Below are 20,194 nucleotides of genomic sequence, written 5' to 3'. Positions count from 1 at the left end.
CAGACAGGATTAAGGCCAGGAATTAAACTCCAGCCAGGTAGGGACTAAACCTGGAATGCTCCCCCCGGAAATCCAGCACTGCCCTCCACATCCACTTGGCAAGGAAGACAAGAGTGCTCTCACCTTTGCTTGGGCGCTGTGTCGAAGCCAGAGAGCGGTTGGGGCAGGGGCTGCTGCCTCCCTGGATTTGAGGCAGAGTTAGTTCCGCCTCTCTGACATCATGGAAACGGAGGCCCTCGGAAGGCGGAGGTCTGGGCCAAGCACTCCCTCCACCCCCGCCCCGGCTCCCGCCTTTGCAGCGGCCTGCCCCACTGCACCCGGCCCGCTTGAGAGACTTTCTAAGTGGATGAACTCCTTCATTAAGTGCTCTGCTCCTTAGGGAGAGCCTAATTTTAGTGTCACCGTGCCAGCAGCCAGCTGGGGTGACATGTCACAATCTCTGAGCCAAAGTCAGAAAGAGGAGGGAGTAGGGGAGGGTCCCTTGCTGACCACTAAGTCTCAGACAGAAACCTACAAGCTGCCAGAGGCTCCTTGACCGCTTAGTTTCTGAGCGAGGAATTATCAAGTGGTCTTGGGACCCACTGCTATCAAAGGAGTATCTGGGGGACACATTCCATGCCAAGTGGAACGGTTACTTCTGTCGGTGAGGCACACTGGTGGGACGGGAGGTGGAGCTGAGTCGGAAAGATCTGGTTCTTCTAGAAAACTTTCACCTTCTGAGCCTTAGGGTCCTGTTCTGTAAGTCAGGCTTGAAAATACCGGTACCTCTTTCAGTCTGTAACCCTGACCCGTCCTGGACCCATGTGGTCCCCTTTATGGAGCCGCATTCAAAACTAAAGTCCAGATAAAACAGCCAAGAGTAACAAAAAGGAACGCTGAGACTCAATCTGTCTCTTGAAAAACTGAAAGAGATGAAATGTAAAACCTAGGCCAGTACGGCATCCCATCTTCCTCCTCTCCATTATTTTCCCACACCCCATGATTTTCTGGGACCTCTGATACACTCATTGCCACTGGTGTCGCTCCCAAGAACTCACACCAAAGACGGTTTTCATCCCCCCCACCCATCACCCCAAGTCTTTCCTGTCATCTCTCCCTTCTCCTCTCTCTGCTCCTTCTTTCTCCTTCTCTCTAGTTCTTTCATCTACCCACCTGCCCACCTTTCTCTCCTCCTTCCAGCACCTGGTCTTACTGTTCTTTGCCCATTCACCCATTGCGCATCAAGAATTAGAAAGAGATCAGCTCTTCTCATAGGCCCAGCAGAGCAGAGGAGGCCAAGACAGCCCAGCATTCCCCAGGCAGCGGGAGGGGAAAGACCAGGAACACTCACTTGCAAGCCATTGGAGACCCTACGAGGACATGAAGAAACACGTGGCAAGTTGTCGGGGGTGAGTGTACAGTGAAGAGTAAACATGCTGTTGATGTTGATGATGGTGACAGTGACTACTGGCTGAACTTCATTAATGACAAGATGCACCCAGTCCACTGAGGCGTCTCTGGAACCATAACCAGACTCCTTCCTAGTTACTGTCAACCGAAGCCGCCCTGTCCTAGTGCTGTGAGCAGGACGCGCTGCCTGAACAGTACGACGAAATCTGTGCAAAACACAACATGTCTGAAGCAAGAACCCTACCCGCTCCAGAGGATGAATGCTCCTTTGAGCCTTAGAGTCTGTGGTTTTAGTTTGTACCCAGAGAATTGTTTAATTTTTAAAAGACCATGAAATGATCACACAAAATCCACCCTACATCAAGCACCAAAGCAAACCACAGCGATCCACACCCGTGTCTTCCCACAGCAGATTGCAGATTTGCATGGAGTCTGGGCTCTAAGTGGACTCTTCTGATCAGCTGCACGTTATTTACTTTTGAAAGATTAATGACTTCATTCTTTTGGTAAAGATGATGCATGCTCATTGCAAAAAATCTAAACTGTACTGAAAAGCACAAAGAAGAGGATAAGTTTTAAAAGGCCTCAAAAATCCTACAACCCAGAAATAGCCACCATTAATATTTCGTAAACATCATTCCAGCGAAGTCTCATTTAAACTTTGCAAAATACAACCAGCCCTGAGGTGGGTGGCCGTGAGTACAGTCTCCTGTTCTCCACACACAGACGCCACTCGAGATGCAGAGGCGACCAGTCTGAGGCATAGCAGGGCCCGGTGGGCAACACTGGCACCAACGCAGTTTCAGAGACGAGCCCTTGCGGTCGGTGCACCCAGCCTCAGCTCATCCACGGCTCCTCTCCTTGGAGCGGGGAGGACAAAAGCTTTCCCAGGAGGGCCCAAGCCCTTGCTTCACAGGCGTCCATGGGAGAGTCTGCAGAGACTGTATTCAGAGCCAGAAGGTCCCAGGGCTTGTACCAAGGGCTAACATTTCATGAGGACATACCATGTGCCAGGCACAGTGCTAGCTCTTATGAACTTTATCCTACTCAATCCTCACAGTATCCCAGGAGTTGGGGGCTTGTCATAGGGAGGACCCTGAGACAAGGGACTGAGCGCAAATGGCTTACTGATCTGAGGGGGAACGGCAGGAAATACTGGTGGGGAGAGTGGGGAAGTGAGACAGGGAAGAGAAGACGGTCAATAAACGGGGCACTGTCAAGAACATGATATGGGCAATGAGGGCTCACTCCTGCTGGGGGCTCTAGGGGACAGTGCAGATCACACTCAGAGTTGACGTCCCTAAAGAGTGAGGGACCGGGCTATTTGTCTATTAGCTCCCTAAACTCTTCAGGGCTTTTTTTTTTTTTTTTTTTTTTTCTGAGACAGTCTTGCTCCGTCACTTAGGCTGGAGTGTAGTGGTGAGATCTCGGCTCACTGTAATCTCCACCTCCCAGATTCAAGTGATTCTCCTGCCTCAGCCTCCCAAGTAGCTGGGATCACAGGTGTGCACCACCATGCCCAGCTAATTTTTGTATTTTTAGTGGAGATGCAGTTCACCATGTTGGCCAGGCTGGTCTTGAACTCCTGATCTCACGGGATCCACCCACCTTGGCCTCCCAAAGTGCTGGGATTACGGGTGACAGCCACTGCGCCCGGCCAACTCTTCAGGGCTTCTGACTGCCATGTGCCCAGGCCAAAGTGATGCCACAGCCAGAAAAAAGCATGCGCTCGTGCAGGGTCACAGGTGTTCATGGTGCGCAGCCGTCAGCCCTCACGTGATACTGAGGGGGTGGCCAGCTGCAGCTTCTGCCAGAGGATTGTTGTTCTCTGTGCACAGAAGCCTATCATGGCCCCGAGAGGTCAAGAGACTTGCCCAGAGTCAAGCAAGCTAGAAAGGGACAATTCAGGAGTGAAAACTGGCTCTGGCCACTGCAAAGCTCTTTCCATCACATCAGTGAGGGCCAGCAGGGTCGGGTGAAGAGGGTATCAGATTTGCCAAGAGACCCTGAAGAAGTGTCAAGAATGCTTGGTGACGTAGGGACAATATCCAGAAACAAGCCCACGAGGCTCTGAGAGTGGAGGCCAGGTAACCAGAAGGTGGTGGAAGCAGCAGGGGGAGGGTGGGCTACGGCCTTTTGGGTGTGGGCTGCAGGCAGACCGCTGTTCCTAGAAGAGGCTCTGAGCCCCAGGTCAGGGTGGCCACGGGGATGAGGGAGACCTGTCCAAGATCAACAAGGCCCTGTCCCTCCTCCCTAGGTGACAAATTAGCATGCCTCATCCCAGGAACTCTGATGAGCTCATCTCGTCATGAATCATGGTGGAGCTGGGACAGGGACGCCTTCAGAATCCCTGCTCCAGGCTCCCTGGAGGCTGGCCCTCAGCTTTGCAATATGGTCTTCCTGCTGAGCACACTTTGCCAGGTGGGGTGGGTGGCCTGGTGGTTTGTTTAGCATGGACCCCACAGGCCACTGGATTCCTCTGAAGTGGGGAGTACACAGGAGCCTTGGAACTGTTCTGTGGCTGGGCACATGACCTGGTGTTTTCACAGAAAGGGGCTGACTTAGAGCAGGGTTGGTGAACTATAGCATGCGGTGAAACCCAGCCCCCTGCCTGTTTTTGTTCGATGAAACCAAGAATGGCCTCAGAAACTGTAGGCGTTGTGACGGAAAATAAACACAGAATATGCAACAGAAATCGAATGTGGCCCACAAAGCCCCAAATATTTGCTATCTGGCCCTTTATAGAAAAAAGGTTGCCAAGCTCTGGCTTTAAAAGTCAAATTCCAGCCTAGGAGTAAGCATGCAAAAAAGATGCTCAACATCATCAGCCCTCAGGAAAATGCAAGCTAAAACCATAAAGAGATACGACTTCACCCTACGAGGATGGCTGTAATAGAAAATGACAGACAACGACAAGTGTTGGCAAAGGTGTAGAGAAACTGGGAGTCTTGTGTGTTGCTGGTGGGAAGGTAAACTGGTACAGCCACCTTGGAAAATTGTTTGGAAGTTTCTTAAAACATTATACATAAATTTATCATATGACCCAGCAGTTCTGTTCCTAGAAATCCACTCAAGAGAAAGAGAGACAAACTCCAAAGACATGCCCAAGAATGTCCATAGCAGCATTCTTCACAAAAACAACTTAAATTCATCAACTGATGAATGGATAAACAAGATGTGGTATAGCCATTCAACCAAACAGTATTCGGCAATAAAAAGAATTGAATTACCCATATGCTACAAGACGGATGCACCTCATAACCACTGCACTAAGGGAAAGAAGCCAGATACGAAAGACACAGTGTATGACTTCTTTTATGCGAAATGTCTAGAAAGGCAATTTCACAGAGACAGAAAGCGGAACATTCATCGCCTGGGGCACGGAACGGGAATGAGACTGCAAACAAGCATGAGGGCATCTTTCAAGATGGTGGAAACGTTCTAAAACTGAATTGTGGTGACGGCTGTACAACTTTATAAATTTACCAAGATCACTGACCTGTATACTCACAGTGGGTGAATTTTATGGTATGTGGATTCCATTTCAATAACGCTGTTTTTAAAAAATGCTATCCTAGGGAGGTAGTCATCAGACAAAACCAAAGGTAGTATGGCTCTGTGGCGAAGCATATAGGCTTCGAGAGCAGACTCCAGATCAAATCTAAGCTCTACTTCATCCATCTACCCATCCATCATCTACCCACCCACCTACCATTCACCCACACATCCATCCATCTGCCCAGCCACCCATCCATCCATCTATCTATCCATCCATCCATCCATCCATCCATCCACCCAGCCACCCATCCATCCATCTATCTATCCATCCATCCATCCATCCATCCATCCACCCACGCACCAATCCATTAATCCATCCACTCATTCATTCATCCATCTGCTTATCCATCCAACCATTCACCTACCCACCCAACTATCCACCCACTCACCTATCCACCCGCCCACCCATCCATCCTTCACCCACCTCACCATCCATCCTTCACCCACCTCACCATCCATTCATCACCCATCTACCATCCACACTTCCATCACTCACTCATCCATCTATTCACCCTTCCATCCAATCATCCCATGAAGATCTACTATGACGTGCCAAGCACCATGTTAAGTACTGAGGATAACCATGGTGAACAAAGCAGAAAAGCCCTGGTGCTCATGGAACTTAACAGTCTATTACTTGCATCAGTTTCCTTGTCTGCAAATCAGGATAAGAATAACTACTGTCAAAGGCTTGCTGTGACTATTCCATGAGATAACACATAAAACACTTAGCTCAGATCCTGGCTAAACAGCAGCTCTGATTGTTTTCACCTACCAAGTTCTGTAAAGGAGTAGTCCAAGGAGGCAGAACTCAGGAGGGCTCCCCACATCTGAGCCCAAGCCCCACCAGCCAGCAGCAAGCAGAGACAGCAGGCAGAGCCTCCTGCTTCCCATCTGGCAGAGTCAGCCACTCCAGCGCTGTCCTCACCCTCTCTGCTTGTCAAGGAAGGGACGTTACCTGGGCAACACTTGCCATCACTCTGGCAACTGTTCTCCCGGCAGAGGCAAGCACATACGCCGGAGTTCTCAGGCCAGGGAAAGCAGAGCCTGTTGCTCCTCCATGGGAGACAAGTCGTCAGCAGGAATGTGCCCCTCGCCAGGAGAGGAGTGACTCAGAATGCACTGGAAGCACGTCGCGCCAGGCAGAGGCTGCTGCTCTGCTGGTTGCCGCAGCCTCTGGGGCTCGGGCGCGTACACACACAAGCACGCATGCTCCCCACCACCTGTCGTGAAGAGAGGACGCTGCATGGGCGCGCCCATGGAACTGCAGAGTGGAGGAGGATCCCACAGGGAAACATGAGCCAGGGAGGACCCAGCCCGGCTTTGAAAACTTTTTCCAGTGCAGGTCCTAGAGCGGAGCTGCCTAGTCCAGAAGCTACCAGCCCCAGGTGGCTACTCACAGGGAACTTCATTAAAATGAAATACAACTACAAATCCAGCACCTTGATCACATTGTAACATTACAGTTACTTGGTAGCAAGCTGTGTCTAGTGGTGACTGTAGTGGTGCAGATAGAGAACGTTTTCATCATCGCAGAATGCTCTGTCTGGCAGTGCTATCCGAAAGTCTTGGTGTCCCTGTCCCCATGCCCCCGCGGGCCCAGGAGCATGCGTGTTTGCCCCTACCCATCGATGCTGAGGTCTAGTATGTGTGTGGCACTGCATTCAACCTAAGGGAAGGGCCCTTACCTACCTCCTCCCGTGGGAGACCCCCCCCTCCAAGCCCCCATCTTAATGGGACCCCACCTTGGAATTTTCTTAAAAGGTCTACCAAGGTGCAATGTCCCCAGTTGTGCCTTGCACACCCAGGGAGAATGACTGGCTGGTTATCTTCTCTGGCTTCCCTGATTCAAGACTCACTATAGCTGCAGATGCTGAGTGTGTAGGAAATAATTTGCTATCTCCAGCAAGCCACGGCTTCCGGGAGGACTAGACACTTGGGAGGCAGCATTTTTGGCCTTCTTGAGTACTCCAGAATAGCTTCCCTTTAATCCTGTGAGCATCAGAGACTGTCACGTTACCTTCAGATATAATGGAGGCCTCATAACTGTCCCATGGGTGTACCCCCAAACTGCACTTTTGGCCGCCAAGTCTTCACCATCAACCTAAAACCCACTCATAACCTCTCAGCTCCCTGCTGGTGCACTCCCCACAGAGGCACCCTGGGTCAAACACAGCACCCTGGCCTTATTCCCCAGGCCTGCTAGCCCACACAATCCATGTCACAGAATCAGCTTTGGTGCTTTGGCTAAAATTTCCCAGGGAAGGAGGCAACACTGTCCCAATTATCTGTGCACATTTCCAGTGAAACACATGGGCACCAGCACCACCATGACTGGAGGGCATCTGTGATCTAACTGTGGAGTATAAAATAACGAGAAGACACTCAACTTAACTAGAAAGTGACACCCCCAAAATCTCATTTTTAAAGAAATATTGTAAATGCATGTTTTGTTCGTTTCCGTTATAGGTCAGGGCTTTAGGGTCAACGGTGCTTCTGGGATCAGACTGAACACTATTTTTTTTCTCTCTGACTGGGATTCCTTTCTTCCCCAGGCTTGGTAGGGACAACCCGAGTGCCTCTGGGAATCACACAGGGGCTTTACCAGTACAGCCCATCACTCTGGCCCGAGAAACCAGGCTCTCTGAGGCACCAGGGGGCTCCCATCACTACACACACATACATATAGATCTACTTCATTGAGGTAAAATTCACACACCATAAAATTAACCATTAACCTTATTTATTTATTTATTGAGACAGAATCGCGTTCTGTCATCCAGGCAGTGGCATGACCTCGGCTCACTGCAACCTCTGCCTCCTGGGTTCAAGTGATTCTCCTGCCTCAGCCTCCCTAGTAGCTGGGATTATAGGCGCCCACCACCACACCCGGCTAATTTTTGTATTTTTTGTAGAGATGGGGTTTCACACCATGTTGGCCAGGCTGGTCCCGAACTCCTGACCTCAGATGATCTGCCCGCCTTGGCCTCCCAAAATGCTGGGATTACAGGTGTGAGCCACTGCGCCCGGCCACCATTAACCCTTTTACAGTGAACAATTCAGTGGCATTTAGCACAGTGTTGTGTAACCACCACCACTATTTCCAAAACTTTTCCATCACTTCCAAGGAAACCCTATTAAGCTGTTACTTCCTATTTATTATACTCTCCCCCAGCCCTGGAAAACCATGAATCCACTTTCTGTTCCTGGATTCCCCTATTCTGTACATTGCATATAAAGGGAATCATACACTATGTGTCCTTTTGTGACCACAGTGAAGCCTGGGAATCTGCATTAAGCAGCTTCCAGGTGAGACAGATGTCCTTCAGCCCTCTAAGCAGCAAGGTTCTCACCCACACGCCTCACTTCCTCTCCTCTACGAGGTGGACGTGTTACAGACGAGAGGAGAGGTTCATACCTTGCTCAGGTCACATAGCTGGTGTTGTGGGTGGAACCGTGTCTGCCAAAACTGTTGTGGGTTAAAATGTGTCTTCCACTGCATATAAATCATACACAATGTGGCCTTTTGTCCACTTAGCATAATGTCCTCACGGTTCATCCGGCTGTGGCAGCTGTGCTTCACTCCTTTCCATGACTAACAGTCCACTGCATGGATACACCGTAATTTCTTTCTTTTTTTTTTTTGCGAGACGGAGTCTCACTCTGTCACCCAGGCTGGAGTGCAGTGGTGCAATCTCAACTCATTGCAAACTCCGCCTCCCAGGTTCAAGCGATTCTCCTGCCTCAGCCTCCCGAGTAGCTGGGACTACAGGCGCCCGCCACCACGCCTGGCTAATTTTTATATTTTCAGTAGTGACGGGGTTTCACCATGTTGACCAGGCTGGTCTCGAACTCCTGACCTCAGGAGAGCCACTGCACCCGGCGGATACACTGCAATTTCTTTGTTAATCCACTGATGAACTCTTGGGTTGTCTCCACCAGAGGCTATCACAAATAGTGCTGCTATGCACATATATTGTTGCTTTTTGCCCTGTCCTCATGCCTCAACTGCACTGAATCAGTTTAAATTTTGCCACAGGACAGCACAGGGTGTAAGGGGTCTTTTAGGGGACCCCAATTTACCCCACACAATTACTGAACTCTGTTACCTGCTGGTCCAACTAATTCACTGATGAATTAATCAATGCTTACCCTTCAGGACTCATGTTTTCAAGGTGGGTGGAGGGACACCTACTCTGAGTGGGGCACTGTCTCTATGGAGGGGCAGGAAGTGGGGGAATGATACAGAGATGAGACAAACCAGCCCCTGCACACTCCCAGTCTGGCTGAAGGGTGAGGCAGGGCACAGAACATTCTAACGAAACTACTCACTACAGTCATAATGGCTACTACGTATCAAATGCTGACATTTTCCAAGAACAACAACCATGCATACTGGGTTTTGATGAATGACCAGTGACAAGACAGCGGAAAAGCCATCACTTCTGCAGGGCACTCCATAGGCCAGGTCCTGTGCTAAGCACTTTGTATAAATACATTTTAAATCATCCCAGCCACTCAATGAGGTGAGTGGTATAATGTAAGTCCCATTTTACAGATGAGAACATTGAGGCTGAGAGAGGTAAGTCATGCAGTTACTAAGAGCCAGGCAGAATTGGGATCGAGGTCTAGCTCTGGATCCTGAGCACATGACCATCATGCCGCTCTGAGAGGCAAACCTGAGCACCTTCTATGCCTTGATCAATGCTTTTGCTGCCTTTAAATCAGAGAGTTGAGCCTTGCCTCCCCGGCTTCCCAGCGGCAGTTGCAGGCTGGTGCAGCTGGGTGCCCAGTGGACACCTGCCCGAAAAGCCGGCTCCTGGGGAGATAGGCAATTTGTCTGTAAGAGGGGAAAATGCCTGGGCACTCAGCCCCAAGTGCTCACCGGTGGTGGCCTCCTGTGGTCAACGCCGCTTCCAAGGAAACAGTGGGAACTCAGGCGAGCGTCCTGCTCCACTGTCTCTGTGGCATCGGCTGGTTGCCTAGGTAACCACATGCCTGGCTGGCAAGTAGATGAACTGGCCTTGGTGTCAGGCTCCCAGCTGAGTAGCACATCCTACCTGGCTCTTCAGCCAGCTGCACTGTGGGCAAAATCCAATCGTCATGCGGATGCTGTTTGAGCACATTAAAAAAATAATTGTATGTAGCTGTTTTCCTCGCCGAGCTAGGAGCTGCTTGGGGGCAGGGATGGCGTCTCATCTGTTCCTCCGATGTGCTGGATGGTGACTGCAGGCACCCAGGGAAGGTGCTCTGGGTGTTTGCTGCAGGTAGAACAGGCACTGGGGAGAATGAAAATTGGCACTGACGGCTAACATGCGTTAGGTGCTGCTTTAGGCCAGGCCCTGCACCAAATCCTTTCACCTACCCTGCAACTCTCATTCGTGTGCACAGGAATTGCCTGGGTGTCTGGTTACCATGCAGATTCCAGCTCAGCAGAGCTGGGCGAGGCCAGGGAATCTGCATTAAACAGCTTCCAGGTGAGACAGATGTTCCAGAGCCCTCTAAGAAGCAAGGTTCTCACCCGCACGCCTCATTTCATGGTGGACGTGCTGCAGAGCAGAGGAAGGGCTCACACTTTGCCCAAGTCACACAGCTGGTGTTGTGGGTTGGACTGTGTCTGCCCAAAACATATGTCTAAGTCCTAAGCCGAGTATCTGTGACTATGACCTTCTTTGGAAATGGGGTCTTCGCAGATATAATTAAGTTAAGATGAGGTCATACTGGATTAGAGTTGGCCCTAAATCCAATGACTCACGTTGTTATAAAAAGGCCACATGGAGACACACACACACACACACACACACACACACACACACACACACACACGCTCCAGAGAGACCTCCATGTATGAAGGCAGGGCCCGGATGCCAAGGCACATCATGGATTGCTGGACACCATCAGAAGCTGGGCGAGGCAAGGAAAAGACCCTCCCCTAGAGTCTCAGAAGCAAAGTGGCCCTGCTGACACCTTGATTTTGGACATCTGGCCCCAGAACTGTATGAGAACAAATTTCTGTTGTTTTAAGCAACACAGTTTATGGAAATTTGTCATAGTAGCTGTTGGAAGCCCAGACAGCTGTAAAGAGCAAGCAAGGACTGACCCCATGACACCTGGTCCCAGTCACTCTGCCATCTTACTGCGGTGACTCGAGCTGAGCCGTCCAGCCCCGTCATTTCACAGAGGGCAGCAGGGCCCTCTGCAACTGGTTGAGAAGGTGGGAGCTGGGTTTGGAATTGGTTGGGTTTTCTTTTCCTGGGGAACTGGGGGGGCCTGATGTCCTTTCCTGTTCTTGCTGTATCAGGGGACAGAAATGCTGACTTTCACCCTAAGGCCTGCCTCCAGCCCATTACCAGATTGCATAAGCCCTGGCCCTGCCCTGAGTCAGAAACGGCACACCTGGGCACCTGCATCATCAGTGAGGTCAGAGGGAGCCACCTGGGGACCCCGGAGGCTATGGGAAGAACTTCCAGGAGAATTCGGGCAGGGAAGTCAGCATGGGGCTCGCACAGTCCCTGGCAAAGAGGAGCCATGGGGGAGGATTCAGGCCCCAAGCTGTCCTCTCACACAAAGCTGCATATCAGCCGACACCAGCAGCCACCATCACGCCAGCCTACAGCCCAGGGCTTCCTGGGTCCTGGGCCCCATGCTGACGTGTGCCCCAAATGACTCTATCAGGCAGGGTTCTTGACCCTGGCTACACATTAAAACCACCCGAGGGGCTTAGAATTCCAATAACGGAGTCCAACCCCAGGCCAATCCCATCGGACTGGTGTTGGGGGTGGGCGGAACCTATGCATCAGGACTTTTTTGAGCACCGGTATATGTAAAAGTGCATTTGCACACCCATGTTCATAGCAGCGTCATTCGTAACAGCCAAAAGGCAGAAGCAACCCAGGTCCACCAATGGATAAAGAGAGACATAAGGTGTGGTCTACCCATTACTGCAGCATTATTCTGCATTAAAAAGGAAGGAAATCCTGACGCAGGCCACACTATGAATGAACTTTGGGGACATTAGGCTGAGATAAGGCAGCCACAAAAGGCCAAATCTTGTGTGATTCCATGCATATGACATCCCTAGGGCAGACAAATTCTTAGAGACAGAAAGCAGAATGGTAGATGCCAGGGGCTGGGAGGGGGGTAATGGGGACAGAGTTTCCATTTGGGAAGAGGAGAAAGTTCTGGAGACACATGGTGGTGATGGCAGCACAGCAATGTGAATGAACTACTGAACTGCCACCTAAACATGGTTCAAATGATGCCTCATGCATATTTCACCACACTAAACAAGAGAATATTTAAGATCTCCAGGTGATCTGAATGCGGCGCAGCCAGGGGTCAACAGGTGCGACCCCCATTCTACAGACTTGAAGACCGCAACACACAGAGGAAAAGGTAACCCACTTCACGTCACAGCCGGCCCTATAGGAACCAGGACTCTGGCTCAGGGTCACCCCCCGGTCCTGAGCCCCGGTCTTTGAAGGGACTGAGCCACACACACAGGAACCATCCTGGACTCGCCCTGGGCATTCTGGAAAGGCTCTCTGGTCTTCACGCGGCCCTAACTCCGGCGGGGGCTTTTTCTCCAGGAAAACTGAGTGCAGTGGCAAAACAGCCTGCAAGGGTGGGCCAGGTGTGGGGTGGGCCTGGAGAACTGCATTTCCTCATGGACTAGAACAGGCACACCTCTTTCAGAATTCTAAAAGTCAACACAGCCTGCCCGCCCCCCTCCTGTCCTCCTGGGTTCCCTGCTCTGAGGCTGACCAGAGGCTGTGCGGACAGGAGGCACCTCCCTCATTCCCACAGGAGGCTGAAATGGGGCAGGAACACCCAGTTCAGCGTTTTTTAAGTTAAGATTTTGAACAGGCTACAGAAAGAGGGAAAGAGGGGAAACCATTCTCGGGTGCAGGCAGAAGCCGCAGGGGTCTTCTCCAAGGAGAAGGGAGACGGGGGAGAGGAGAGGGACAAGGGGAGGGATGAGAGGTGACAGAAGTGACAATAAGGAGCGTCGCCTCGGGTGTGTTATGCTCTGGCCTTGATAAGGATACGGCCAGTTTCTCAGGGTTCCTTAATCAAATCCCAGGCACCGTCCCCTCGGAGAGTCCCGTGCAGGCAGGGGTGGGCCAAGAGCTGTGGGATTTTCTCCTGCTCGTTCCTGTGTCAAGATGCTCTGGAGGGAGGGCTGTGCCCGGAGACACATTCACTAAGAGAGGGAAATTCCTGCCTGGGTCATGAGGTGACTGGTGGCCCCAAAGAAGGTATGTCCACATCAAACCCCTGCCATCTGTGAATGCAACATCCCACGTTTGGGATCTTGAGATGGGGAGATCACGCTGGATTATCTGGTGGGTCCTGGACCCAGTGACGAGTATCCCCAGGAAGGATACGAAGGAGAGACAGAGGAGGCGCAGGCCATGTGACCATGGAGGCAGACACCGGAGTGAGGGGGCCACAAGCCAAGTGCTAGGGTCTGAATGTTTGTATCTTCAAAAATTCATTGTTGAAACCTAAGCCCCAGGGTGGGGGTGTTAGAAGGTGGGGCCTCGTGGAGGTGATTAGGTCATGAGGCTGCAGCCCTCACCAATGGGAGCAGTGACCTTAGAAAAGAGGCCTGGGGGAGCTCCCTCGCCCCTTGCCCTGTGAGACACAGCGAGAAGGCACCCTCTGGGACGCAGGGAGCGAGCCCTCACCAATCTACCTTGCGGGTGGACTTCCTGGCCTCCAGAACCATGAGAAATGAATTTCTGTTGCCCCAGGGAGCCTGGCAGGTCCCAGCCCCATGCTCAGCATGCCAATACTTACTACCCTGATCACTCTTTGCTCACTCTACGACCTACGGGCCAGCTGCCTCCCCCACCAGGCTGCACACTCCTGGGAGCTCAGAGGCTCAAGCAAGCCGTGTTTTTGCTCGCAGATGTGTGCATCATCACAAACGGAGAGTCGGGCAGATCTACACTTGAATTTCTTTTCTGCTCCTTATGAGCTGTGCAGCCTTAGGCAAACTACATCACCTCTCTGAACCTTAGTTTCCTTATCTGTAAAATGGGGATAACAGTAGCATTTGCATTCTGGAGCTATTGGGAGAATTAAATGTCACATTTCAGGCTTGATAAATGACACCTATTGAGTTCAGTAAGACACTGACTAAAGACAGTTAATGTCTTAGAAAAAATAAAGGTGACCAGCTGGGCACGGTGGCTCACACCTGTAATCCCAGCACTTCAGGTGGCCGAGGCAGGTGGATCACCTGAGGTCAGCAGTTCAAGACCAGCCTGGCTAACATGATGAAACCCTGTCTCTACTAAAAATACAAAAAAATTAGCTGGGCATGGTGGCACGCACCTGTAATCCCAGCTACTTGGGAGGCTGAGGCAGGAGAATTGCTTGAACGCAGGAGAATTGCTTGAACCCAGGAGGCAGAGGTTGCAGTGAGCCAAGATTGTGCCATTGCACTCCAGCATGGGCAACAAGAGCGAAACTCTGTCTCGAAAAAAAAATAAAAAAGGTGACCAGAACCCCCCTAAATGTCCATCATTAGAGAAGTGCTTACACTGTGGCCCCCACAGTGCAACAGCAAACAGCAGTTAAAAAGAAGGAAGGAGGGTTACAAGATCTGCCATGGATTCCATCTGCACAACACGCTGTTAAGTACAGAAGCAAATACACGCATAAATCTATGCTGACATGCACGTATATATGATCTAATTCACGGGGCTTCAGGGGGTGGGGGGTGGGGACCAAGTCCGGCTGGTGACAGCTGTCTTCTTTGGAGACGGAAGTGGCTCGGGGGAGGACCAACGGGTAGGGCTCAGCTTTATCTGCAATGTTTCAAATTATTGCAGGAAGCCGTTCATGCATTGTACACTTAATTAGAGAGAAATAAAGGAAAAAACTCTCCAAAGATTTCTGAAATTGGGATCACAATGGTGGTATTGTACCTTTCCCCAGAATTCTTAAATTAGTTAGAATCCCATACTCTTTTTTTTTTTTTGAGACAAAGTTTCACTCTGTCACCCAGGCTGGAATGCAGTGGCGCAACCTTGGCTCACTGCAACCTCTGCCCCCTGGGTTCAAGCAATTCTCATGCTTCAGCATCCCTAGTAGCTGGGATTACAGGCGCCTGCCACCACGCCCAGCTAATTTGTATCATTAGTAGAGATGGGGCTTCACCACGTTGACCAGGCTGGTCTTGAACTCCTGACCTCAGGTGAGCCAACCGTCTCAGCCTCCCAAAGTGCTGGGATTACAGGCACGAGCCACCACGCCGGGCCAGAATCCCATATTCTTAAAGAGAACTGGAAGGCATCTGAGATCTTACTACTTTGACTTTTCAGTGGTCTAGTAGATGGATAATCCGATTTTTCAAGTGCATGTTCTTTGAAAAATTCAGAATCATACAGAGGACAAGAACTCCCGCATGCAGAGCTCATGGCCCGCACACCTGTATCATGGTGCACGTGTGTGCACACACACACCCACAACCCAGTTACACACACACTCACACACACACACACCCAGCCCAATGTAAAACTGCACATAAGTTTCAGCTGCATCATACATGCTGCCTTTCTTATTTTTAAACTTACCTCTGCCCTCCCTCCCGCCACCCCCTGAATCCATGCTAACTCCATGCTCACCATGTAAGCCCCGAAAATTTGAGACCATGTTATATATCGGGGTCCACAAACCATTTTCCTAAGAGCCAAATAATAATAGTCTAGGCTCTGCGGGTCATACCACCTCTGTTGCTGCCAGCCTAATGCCACAGCAGGAATGGGCACAGCTGTGCCCCCCTCCCCAAATGGGCAGAGCTGTCCCCGCCACCCTGAAAACTCCTTATTTATAAAAACAGGTGCTGGGCCAGATCATTTGCAGACCCTTGACGTCTATCATTTCATCTCTTTCTCCGTGGTCACGTATAATCAAATACAAATATATATTTGTCTGGCAGCAGACTTTCAATGGCAAAAACTACAATTACTTTTGCACCAACACAATACAGACAGGTTTTGCGGGGTCCTCATTTCATTTTACACAAATGGCATGCATAATACTTATGTCTGCATCTGGCTTTTCCCTCTTAACACCTGGTGGGTGTTACTCCAGATCAATTCGTATCGATTTTCCCAGTCTGTGTGCTTTTCTAAGCCACTTCAAGGGTCATTAAGCAGAGGTAGGCTATACCTTTAAAAAATTAAAATGAAGCCAACCAAATCCTTCCCCCTGACTCTGCCCTGTGTGCCAACCCTCCTGAGGGTCTTTCTGACAGGGCCACCAGCTTGGCCTTCTGAACCTCAGTAACTGACCCTCCCTTCTTGACCAAGGCCACCCAGAGTGAAAGAGCAATTTGCACCCAACATTAAAGACTACAGGGTGGGGGTGGGGAACACGTCTTACTAATCATTAATATAGGGCGCCATTTCCAGGGCATTTCAGGAAACAACCCTGATTAATTGCAACCCACCAAATACATAAAAAATGCAAATACTGTACCAGAGCCTGCTCTTCCTCTGTGGTGTGGGAGGCGGGCAGCCCCAGGCGAGTTTCCTAGCCCTTTTGAAATACAGTGAAGGACACCACAGGCTCTGTTTCCTTTGGGCCTGATAAAGGGAACTCTCTCTATCCCAAATAAGGATTTCCCTTACCAGGCCTCAAGACGGTAGCATCTCAACAGGGGCCTCTGTTGTTTATTTTACTAAGAACTTTATCTAGTGCTTGCAGCACTTCAAAGGACATCTGATCTGTTCATGGCTTTGTTTGGAAGCCTCCATCCTTCCCAGCTGCCTCCTCTGGGTGGGAGTCACTGGCACCTACTACAAAGGTGCTTAATTTATGAGAATCCTGGAGAAGGATCCTGTTCTTTAATAAATTAATGTTCAGTAAGTCTCTAATGTGAGTTTCAAGCCAGGTAATGCTGTCATGCTTGAATACAGGAGAAGGCGCACTCCTGCCTTCCCTGGGGAGGCGGCTCCTCAGACATTCACGCAGAGGACTCTACTCACCCAGAGAAGCCCAATGTCCTAAGAGTGTGAGTTCAATGGTGTTCACCACAGTGAATTCTAAGTGACCTGCACAAATGGAGGGGATTCTGGCAGAGTAACCCAAAAGCTGTGGACACGTTTAGTCATCCATGCTTGATCTCAGGCTGTGAGAAACCCAGTAAGAAGGTGAAATGGTTACAGAAGGAGGCTGCAGACTCTGGGTTTGAATTCCAGCTTGGATGCATGAGAAGGTTATTCTGAGAGTCAGACTCGTGTTCATACAATGGAGATATAAAACCCAGGGACACTGTGCAGCCTAAAGAAAATAATGAAGATAAAGCAGGTGGAAAATAGTAGGCACTCAATAGATGTTTAACGTTCTTTCCCCTTTCTTCACACTACTGCAATGGTTCTCAAACGCTGGAGTGCATCACAGTCACCCGGAGGGTGTGTTAAAATAGTTTGCTGCTCTCATCCTGCCACCTCAGAGTTTGTGAAACTGAAGACTGGCATTTCTAGAGAGTTCCCAGGTGATGCAGATACTACTGGTCTTGGGACTTCACTCTGAAAACCACTGAGCTACTGGTTCAAAATCCCTGGGTCTGCAATGGCCAGGAGGCCTGGGATGATAAGGACCCTCTTGGATGGAAGATTGCTTGCAGACTTTAACAAAAGTCTCAAAAGTCAACAGATATGATGAATGGTCTGCCTGAGTCTGTTCCTGCCCCCAGCCGGTGTCAGGCTGGCCCCTTACCTCTGGGGGGTGCTTTCTAAGGTCCTTTTACTCCTGGACAGAGGTCAGGTTCAGCCCAGTTTTCCAAAGGGAATGGTCCAAGCATGTGCCAGCCCCTGCTGGAAACAAACCACCCTGGCCTTCTGCCACCAGGTGCCAGCAAGCTCCATTGGGAGTGGCCTCAGTTTCTCTGAAAGGGGGTCTCTGGCCCTCTCAAGGCTTTCTGCAAAACAGTCTGTTGGTTCTGAGAGTGCACCAGGGTGCTCCAGGGAGCAGAATGTGGGCAGCAGCCCCCAGGGCCCTAGTCGTTCTGGCATCATCTCCTGGTCAATTATCCTCTCTCCCAAACACCTGCCCTTCCAGAGTTAGCCGGCTGTCCCGCTGGGTATTTTCTGATCATCCCTCGGTGAAGCAAGGGCCTAATTCCTCTGTGGGGACAAGCACTGCTCTTTTTAAAGTCTGTTTGGCCTCATCTCCGAGCCAACAGGCCAGCAGGTGGGAGCCCTGGAGGCCAACAAAAGAATGGCAGGCCACCTCCCTCTTCCAGGCTGGACACCTGGCCACGGTGTGCCCCAAGTGCAGATCAGCAGCCCAGCTAAGGAGCCTCCACTGCCCACCATTGGCTGTGAAAGAGACCAACTGCAGACGCCTGCAAAACAAAAGATCTTGCTCATCAAGACGCTGCCTCTCATTTATGTTTTAAAAACTTGTCTTTAAAGGGCGAGAAAAAGAAAAACAAAATTCTGCCTTAAAGGGCAAAAAACAAGTTCACCCACAAACCGTTGACATGAAAAATTTCCTTATATGGCTCGATGACTCATCAGCCTCATCAAAGCCTGCGCTGGATGACACACGAACGCTCGGGTCCCCCCTTCCTTGCCCAAAGAAACGACGACAACCCACAAACGCCACTTCTTCCTTGGCAGTTTGGGAAGCCGCTGTAATGCGTCATTTCTGAGGCTCAGGAAAGACCTTTACCCAGAAGGTGGGGGTGGGGGTGTCTTGAACGTCCCAAAGCCCAAGGCTGGCCCTTATGTAGAGGTGAGGAAGCCCTGGCCAGGGACAGGAGAGTGCAAGGGAAGGCTCGGTGACTCAGGCACATGGTGCAAACCCAGGATCTCCACCTCCCAGCTCTGTAGCCAGGGGCAGCTCATTCCACCCTGTTCCCTGGAGTGTGCTTACAGGCTTCCGGGTTGGGGGGCAGCGAGGCCTGGGCAGCAAACCGCCTTGCACTGCCTCTGGCCTGTGGATAATAGATGCTCAATAAACCTCTCCTTCCCATCAGAAACTCAGTCTCCCTATGTGGATGACAGCATTTTCCTAAAGGATCTAAAGTTTCATCCACCTTAAACTCTGCCTGAAGGAAGACTATGAAACTAGAAAAGAAAATGGTGTGGATTTGTGTGCTACTGCAGAGACATTGCTGCGACATATATTAAGGAGCATGGAACAGAACAGCGTGGATGATAAAATCTGTGTGGTGCTTACAAAGGACTATTCATAAGCACTTTCTGAAAAACCCCGTGCAGCTGCTAACAGTGACTGCCTAGGGGAAAATGGACTTGAAGGAGTGGAGGCCAACTTTTCATTTTATACCTTTCTATACTTTTTAGGACTACCACCTATGTACGTGCATTTTATTTTTGTTAAATGTTCGCAGAGGATATCTGGCAGGACAAGGAGCTGGCTGGAAAGGGGCGTGAGGAGATTTTCTGGGTGATGGAGATACAGGTGGCGGTTACTCAGGTGAATACAACAGTCAGAACTCCCTCACACTCAACAGTTAGAGCATGCATATTTTGTTACATGTAGATAATAGCTTGATTTTTTTTTAATTTAAAAGAAGTTAAGACAGATTTAGGGATAGTGGGAATTTTCTTAGTTCTCTTTGCCCTTTTCGATATTTTAAAAAGCTTCATAAACGCCAGTTTTTAAATGCCCTGTGTCTTAGGGCTCTTGCATACTGCTGGTGCAAGTATACACTGGTGCAACCACTTTGCAAAACTGCAGAGCAGCGTCAACGAACGACAATTCAGCTCCCAAGCATATACTCAACAGGACTATGGACGCACGTTCACCAAAAGACGTACACTAGAGTGTTTACAATGGTCTATTCGTAACAGCCCCAAACTGGAAAGACCTATCCATAGAATGAACAAGTTAAGAGTCTAACCATACAACAGAACACCACCCAGCAAAGTAAATGGACAAATTGCTGCTACACACAACACAGATAAACCATAAGAAGCCAGTCTCAAAAGAGTTCAGAGTGTCTGAGTCCATTTAGATAACGTTCAAGTACACACAAAGCTCATCTATGCTGCTAGAAGTCAGGATAGCAGTGGCTGCCCATGGTGGGGAGGAGGGGCCCAGGTGAACGGTAACTTTTTTATTTGTACCCTTTTCTAGACGTATTTTATCCTTCAATGAGAAGTTTATTTTGAAAACGTCCTGTGTCTCTTCTAAAGATAGCTCCAGCTGGGCAAAGTGGTGGCTCTGTGGGCTCCAACGGAAGAGGCCGAAAGGCCCATCC

General features: G+C 50.2%; 1 protein-coding gene across 1 annotated transcript in view; it reads right to left on the bottom strand.

The window, feature by feature from the left end:
• CMIP (c-Maf inducing protein) overlaps positions 1–20,194 on the bottom strand; it is a 267,356-nt gene that overhangs the window by 61,340 nt on the left and 185,822 nt on the right. The window lies entirely within an intron of this gene.

Source organism: Symphalangus syndactylus, chromosome 11 (genome assembly GCF_028878055.3).
Source record: "Symphalangus syndactylus isolate Jambi chromosome 11, NHGRI_mSymSyn1-v2.1_pri, whole genome shotgun sequence".
NCBI lineage: Eukaryota > Metazoa > Chordata > Mammalia > Primates > Hylobatidae > Symphalangus > Symphalangus syndactylus.
The sequence above is the reverse complement of the archived record's forward strand: the minus strand, read 5'-3'. Positions and strand labels throughout refer to the sequence as shown.